Below are 7326 nucleotides of genomic sequence, written 5' to 3'. Positions count from 1 at the left end.
TGTCTAAATTAATTTAGCCAAATTGTTTAAAAACAAATTTAACCTACATGAACAACTTCTAAGATGATTTCAAGTGATAAAAAAGAAAACATGGAATTGTGTAATTTCGTGCAATTAAAAAAAAGGTGGGGCGGGACGCCTGGGTGGCTCAGTTGGTTGGACAACTGCCTTCAGCTCAGGTCATGATCCCGGAGTCCCGGGATCGAGTCCCGCATCGGGCTCCCAGCTCCACGGGGAGTCTGCTTCTCCCTCTGACCTTCTCCTTGCTCATGCTCTCTCTCACTGTCTCTCTCTCAAATAAATAAATAAAATCTTTAAAAAAAAAAAAAAAGTGGGGAAAGAATATAAATTCTTGCTTGTAGATATACAAAATGTCTCTAGCAAGATACACAAGAAACTGATACATCAGTTGACTCCAAGAAGGGATATTATGTGACTAAGAAAAAGAAGTGAGAAGATTTCAAAAGTGACATGTACCTCTTTGTATCTTTTGCACTTTGAAGCAAGTAAAAGTATCTTTTCAATAAATGGTAGATAGCTACCATTTCCTGGAGGCCTACTATAATATATAGCCTATGTCTACTGATAAACATATATAATAATATGGATGGATGACTTACTTATATTCTACTACTCTCAACAATTCTGTGATGTATGAGGAAGTTTGTCCGAGGTCACATAATGCAACTGAAATATAGAGGCCAGGTTTTTTGGCCTCTGAAAACCATGTAGAGTATACCACTTTGAGTCTGCTGAACAAAAGGAAGAAGACACTGAAAAATGGGACCCCCACATTTCTGAGAACTGTTTCTCATATTTAAAACCTTCCAACTTTAGGGGTCAAATCTAATTTGATATTTTAATAGTTGATATGGAAAATTGAAAGCTATTTTCTCATTAATTTAATAAATTTTGTTTTATCATTAAAATGATGATGCTGCCAGAGCAGTCTTTACTTTCAACTCCATCCCAATCAAAATATCAATGGCATTTTTCAAAATGCTGGAACCAACAATCCTAAAATTCACATGGAAGCAGAAAAGACCCTGAATCACCAAGGAAATGTTTTTTAAAAAAAGAAAAAGAAAGCTGGGGGAATCACATTGCCTGATTTAAAGCTATGTTACAAAGCTGTGATCACCAAAACAGCATGGTACTGGCACAAAAACAGACACGTAGACCAATGGAACAGAGTAGAGAGCCCAGATATGGACTCTCAACTCTATGGTCAACTAATCTTCGACAAAGCAGGAAACAATATCCAATGGAAGAAAGACAGTCTCTTCAATAAAAGGTGCTGGGAAAATTGGACAGCTATATACAGAATAATGAAACAGACCATTCTATTACACCATACACAAAGATAAACTCTTTGTGGATGAAAAACCTCAATGTGAGACAGGAATCCATCAAAGTCCTAGAAAAGAACATGGGCAGTGACCTCTTCAACATCAGCTACAGCACCTTCTTTAAAGACATGTCTCCAAAGACAAGGGAAACAAAATTTTTGAAAATTAACTTTTGGGACTTCGTCAAGATAGAAGCCTTCTGCACAGCAAAGGAAACAGTCAACTAAACAAAGAGGCAACCCAAAGAATAGGAGAAAATATTTGCAAATGACACTACAGACAATGGGCTGATATCCAAGATCTATAAAGAACTTCTCAACACCCAAAAAACATATAACCAAGTCAAAAAATGGGCATAGACATGAGCAGACACTTCTCTAAAGAAGGCATACAAATGGCTAACAGACACATGAAAAAGTGTTCATCATCATTAGTCATCCTGGAAATTCAAATCAAAACCACATTTTTGCCAGTTAGAATGGCAAGTTCTGACCCACTGGTCTCCACAAGGCAAGAAAAAACAAATGTTGGAGAAGTTGTGGAGAAAGGGGAACCCTCTTACTCTGTTGGTGGGAATGCAATTTGGTGCAGCCACTTTGGAAAACAGTGTGGAGGTTCCTGAAAAAATTTAAAAGAGAGCTACCCTATGGCCTGCAATTGCACTACTGGGTATTTACCCCAGAGATACAGATGTAGTGAAAAGAAGGGCCATATGCACCCAATGTTCATAGCAGCAATGTCCACAATAGCCAAAATGTAGAAAGAGCCAAGATGCCCTTCAACAGATGAATGGATAAAGAAGATGTGGTCCATATACACAATGGAATATTACTCAGCTGTCAGAAAGGATGAATACCCTACTTTTCCATCAACATAGATGGGACTGGAGGAGATTATGCTAAGTGAAATAAGTCAAGCAAAGTCAATTATAGTATGGTATCACTTATTTGTGGAACAAGAATAGTGTGGAGGAAAGTAGGAATAAGGAAAAATGAGGGGAGAAATCAGAGTGAGAGATTAATCATGAGACTATAGACTCCAGGAAACAAACTGAGGGTTTTAGAAGGGAGAGGGCAGAGGGAATGGGTGAGCCTGGTGGTGGGTATTGAGGGCACGGATTGCATGGAGAAATGGGTGTTGTATGCAAACAATGAATCATGGAACACTACATCGAAAACTAATGATGGACTGCATGGTAACTAACATAACATAATAAAAAAATTAACGGCCAAAAAAATACAATAATTATAAATTTTGTTTTTATGATTTAATGCCAAATGACTATACCATGTACTACTCGAAGGGAAATATATCACATCCATTTTATACTTGAAAAATAGTAAAAAGAAAAAGTGATATATCCATCATAGACACTCAAATTATGGATTGAGTGAGATCCTACAGACTTAGCACCAACCAATAGTTATTATTTAACATGCTCCAGCGAGCAAGATAAATTATTCAGAACCAGGACACTGACACTGACTTTGTTTCTAAAAGCTACTCTTCATCAACAGTAACCTGGCAACTCCACTTGCTCTCTGCCACGAGAGAATGAAAGACATGCCAGGAATGTGTGAAGTGAACAGAGGGTGATTCCAAGAACAGAACTGAGGTCATGCAAGATCTGCTTGTTTGGCTCCCTTTTCCTGCACTTAGGAAGACAGAAGTGTGTGGATCACATTCTTAATGTCTTTGTCCTGCCCCAGGCATAGTCAACACCCCACAGTGCATGTTAACTCTGAAGAACACTAAAACACATTTTAGGATACTTACTATATCTTTCCAATTTTTAAAAATTTAGGCCTCTTCTAATAGAGATTTTGTTTTTAAAAATTCAACTGAGTAAATTTTAAAGGTCTTATGGGCTTTATTCAGTGATTCATTACACAGGTAGCATCCCATCTAGCAGATAGAAAGGAATTCCGAAGAGCTGTACAAAATGAAAGACTTATAGGCAAAAGGGAAAGTTATTAGCCAGGAGTGGATTGTTTGTAACAAGGTCACCTCCTTGAGGGGACTGCGGGAGGGTTATCTCACTGGAGCTGACCAGGTAATTCTAGATTCCCCTCCTAGGGAAGGTTGAAATTGTAATTAAGTTAGATATTAAGTCTGTTTGGTAACATGGAGCTTGGCACCCATTTGGGGCCTGTGGTCTCTTTTCTTAACAATAGCCCCATTTTAATCAGGCTTTCAGCCTGAGAAATGTGACCAAAATTTAAGGCATTGGTGCCACTCCCAGCTACCACTCTGAGGTTCTTGCCTTTTTTGCCACTCTGTGGTAGTCATAGGTTGTGACGTCTTTTTGCTGAATCACTATGGTATTCACACATCACAACTTCAGGTTCACATTGGTTAAGTTGTACATTCTCTTTAATCCATTCATTTTCTGAAGATCTAATCTCAGAGAGATTATTTGCATGGTGATTTGCAACTATGAACATGCATTTAAAACTTTTGAGAGAATATAGCACACAAGGAGACAATTCTGATTATTATGAACAGAATAATTCCCAATATCTGGATTGTACTTCAAAGGCATGGTCTCCATTGCCTAAACCAATCAAAACCAAATAAGTCAAATGGGGTGCCTGGGTGGCTCAGTCCGTTAAGCATCTGCCTCTTCATTTTGACTCAGGTCCTGATCGCAGAGTCATGAGATTGAATCCCATTTGGGGCTCTACACTCAGCCCAGAGTCCTCCTCCTGCCTCCCCCTCTTTCCCTCCCTGTGATAATAGCCTCATTTATACTCAATCCGTCTAGCCAAAATAAGCAAATCCTGAATTGTGAATCCCTCCTGGTAGGTCTTTTCTAACTTGACAATGTAAATTTAAGGGAACTTACCAATGAGATGTCCTAGTTTGTGAACATTTAAAGGAATAATTAGACAACCTAAGACACATTGCCCAGCTGTGTACCCAACATAGAAGTATTCATAGGCTCAGGGTGGAGTCAAGATGGCGGAGAAGTAGCAGGCTGAGACTACTTCAGCTAGCAGGAGATCAGCTAGATAGCTTATCTAAAGATTGCAAACACCTGCAAATCCATTGGCAGATCGAAGACAAGAACAGCACTTCTGGAAACAGAAAAACAACCACTTTCTGAAAGGTAGGACTGGCGGAGAAGTGAATGCAAAGCGACGGGAAGATAGACCCCGGGGGTTGGGGGGAGGGGCCGGCTCCCGGCAAGTGGCAGAGCAACGTCGCACAAAATCAGGACTTTTAAAAGTCTGTTCCGCTGAGGGACATCGCTCCATAGGCTAAACCGGGGCGAAGCCCACGCGGGGTCAGCATGGCCTCAGGTCCCGCAGGGTCACAGAAGGATCGGGGGTATCTGAGTCTCGCAGAGCTTGCGATTATTGGAACGGGAAAGCCGGCTACAGAGACAGAGCCGACAGTAAGCTCACAACTCGGTGTTACCTTGAACCGGCTGCAGGCTCGGTGAGCTCGGAACGCGGCCGGAGGTCAGGCAGACAGGAGTAACTGGGCGCTGTTCTCTGAGGGCGCACTGAGGAGTGGGGCCCTGGGCTCTCAGCTCCTCCGGCCGGAGACCAGGAGGCCGCCATTTGTATTCCCGTCCTCCGGAACTCTACGGAAAGCGCTCAGGGAACAAAAGCTCCTGAAAGCAAACCCGAGCGGATTACTCACCCCGGCCCCTGGTAAGGGCGGTACAATTCCGCCTGGGGCAAAGACACTTGAGAATCACTACAACAGGCCCCTCCCCCAGAAGATCAACAAGAAATCCAGCCAAGACCAAGTTCACCTACCAAGGAGTGCGGTTTCAATACCAAGGAGAGAAGCAGAATTCCAGAGGAGGAGAAAGCAAAGCACGGAACTCATGGCTTTTTCCCTGTGATTTTTTTTAGTCTTGCAGTTAATTTAATTTTTTTCTTTTTCATTTTTTGTTTTTTTTCTTGCCTTCTGGTAAATTTTTTTTGAACTTTTACCTTTTTCTTTTTTAACGTTTTTTAACTAGTTTATCCAATATATATATTTTTTGTTTTTTATATTTTTCTTATTTGTTTTCTTTTTTAAAATTCTTTTCTTTTCTTTTTTTTCTTTTTTCTTTTTTTTCTTTCTTCCCTTTTGAACCTCTTTTTATCCCCGTTCTCCCCCCTCATGATTTCGGATCTCTTCTAATTTGGTTAAAGCATATTTTCCTGGGGTTGTTGCCACCCTTTTAGTATTTTACTTGCTCCTTCATATACTCTTATCTGGACAAAATGACAAGATGGAAAAATTCAACACAAAAAAAAGAACAAGAGGCAGTACCGAAGGCTAGGGACCTAATCAATACAGACATTGGTAATATGTCAGATCTAGAGTTCAGAATGACAATTCTCAAGGTTCTAGCCAGGCTCAAAAAGGCATGGAAGATATTAGAGAAACCCTCTCGAGAGATATAAAAGCCCTTTCTGGAGAAATAAGAGAACTAAAATCTAACCAAGTTGAAATAAAAAAAGCTATTAATGAGGTGCAATCAAAAATGGAGGCTCTCACTGCTAGGATAAATGAGGCAGAAGAAAGAATTAGTGATATAGAAGACCAAATGACAGAGAATAAAGAAGCTGAGCAAAAGAGGGACAAACAGCTGCTGGACCACGAGGGGAGAATTCGAGAGATAAGTGACACCATAAGATGAAACAACATTAGAATAATTGGGATTCCAGAAGAAGAAGAAAGAGAGAGGGGAGCAGAAGGTATACTGGAGAGAATTATTGGGGAGAATTTCCCCAATATGGCAAAGGGAACGAGCATCAAAATTCAGAAGGTTCAGAGAACGCCCCTCAAAATCAATAAGAATAGGCCCACACCCCGTCACAAAATAGTAAAATTTACAAGTTTCAGTAACAAAGAGAAAATCCTGAAAGCAGCCCGGGAAAAGAAGTCTGTAACATACAATGGTAAAAATGTTAGATTGGCATCTGACTTATCCACAGAGACCTGGCAGGCCAGAAAGAGCTGGCATGATATTTTCAGAGCACTAAACGAGAAAAAAATGCAGCCAAGAATACTATATCCAGCTAGGCTATCATTGAAAATAGAAGGAGAGATTAAAAGCTTCCAGGACAAACAAAAAATGAAAGAATTTGCAAACACCAAACCAGCTCTACAGGAAATATTGAAAGGGGTCCTCTAAGCAAAGAGAGAGCCTACAAGTGGTAGATCAGAAAGGAACAGAGACCATATACAGTAACAGTCACCTAACAGGCAATACAATGGCACTAAATTCATATCTCTCAATAGTTACCCTGAATGTTAATGGGCTAAATGCCCCTGTCAAAAGACACAGGGTATCAGAATGGATAAAAAAACAAAACCCATCTATATGTTGCCTCCAAGAAACTCATTTTAAGCCCGAAGACGCCTCCAGATTTAAAGTGAGGGGGTGGAAAAGAATTTATCATGCTAATAGACATCAGAAGAAAGCAGGAGTGGCAATCCTTATATCAGATCAATTAGATTTTAAGCCAAAGACTATAATAAGAGATGAGGAAGGACACTATATCATACTCAAAGGGTCTGTCCAACAAGAAGATCTAACAATTTTAAATCTCTATGCCCCCAACGTGGGAGCAGCCAACTATATAAACCAATTAATAACAAAATCAAAGAAACACATCAACAATAATACAATAACAGTAGGGGACTTTAACACTCCCCTCACTGAAATGGACAGATCATACAAGCAAAAGATCAGCAAGGAAATAAAGGCCTTGAACGACACACTGGACCAGATGGACATCACAGATATATTCAGAACATTTCATCCCAAAGCAACAGAATACATATTCTTCTCTAGTGCACATGGAACATTCTCCAGAATAGATCACATCCTCGGTCCTAAATCAGGACTCAACCGGTATCAAAAGATTGGGATCATTCCCTGCATATTTTCAGACCACAATGCTCTAAAGCTAGAACTCAACCACAAAAGGAAGTTTGGAAAGAACCCAAATACATGGAGACTAAACAG

The sequence above is a fragment of the Mustela nigripes genome, chromosome 9 (assembly GCF_022355385.1).
Source record: "Mustela nigripes isolate SB6536 chromosome 9, MUSNIG.SB6536, whole genome shotgun sequence".
Taxonomy (NCBI): domain Eukaryota; kingdom Metazoa; phylum Chordata; class Mammalia; order Carnivora; family Mustelidae; genus Mustela; species Mustela nigripes.
This window is presented reverse-complemented; position numbering follows the sequence as displayed.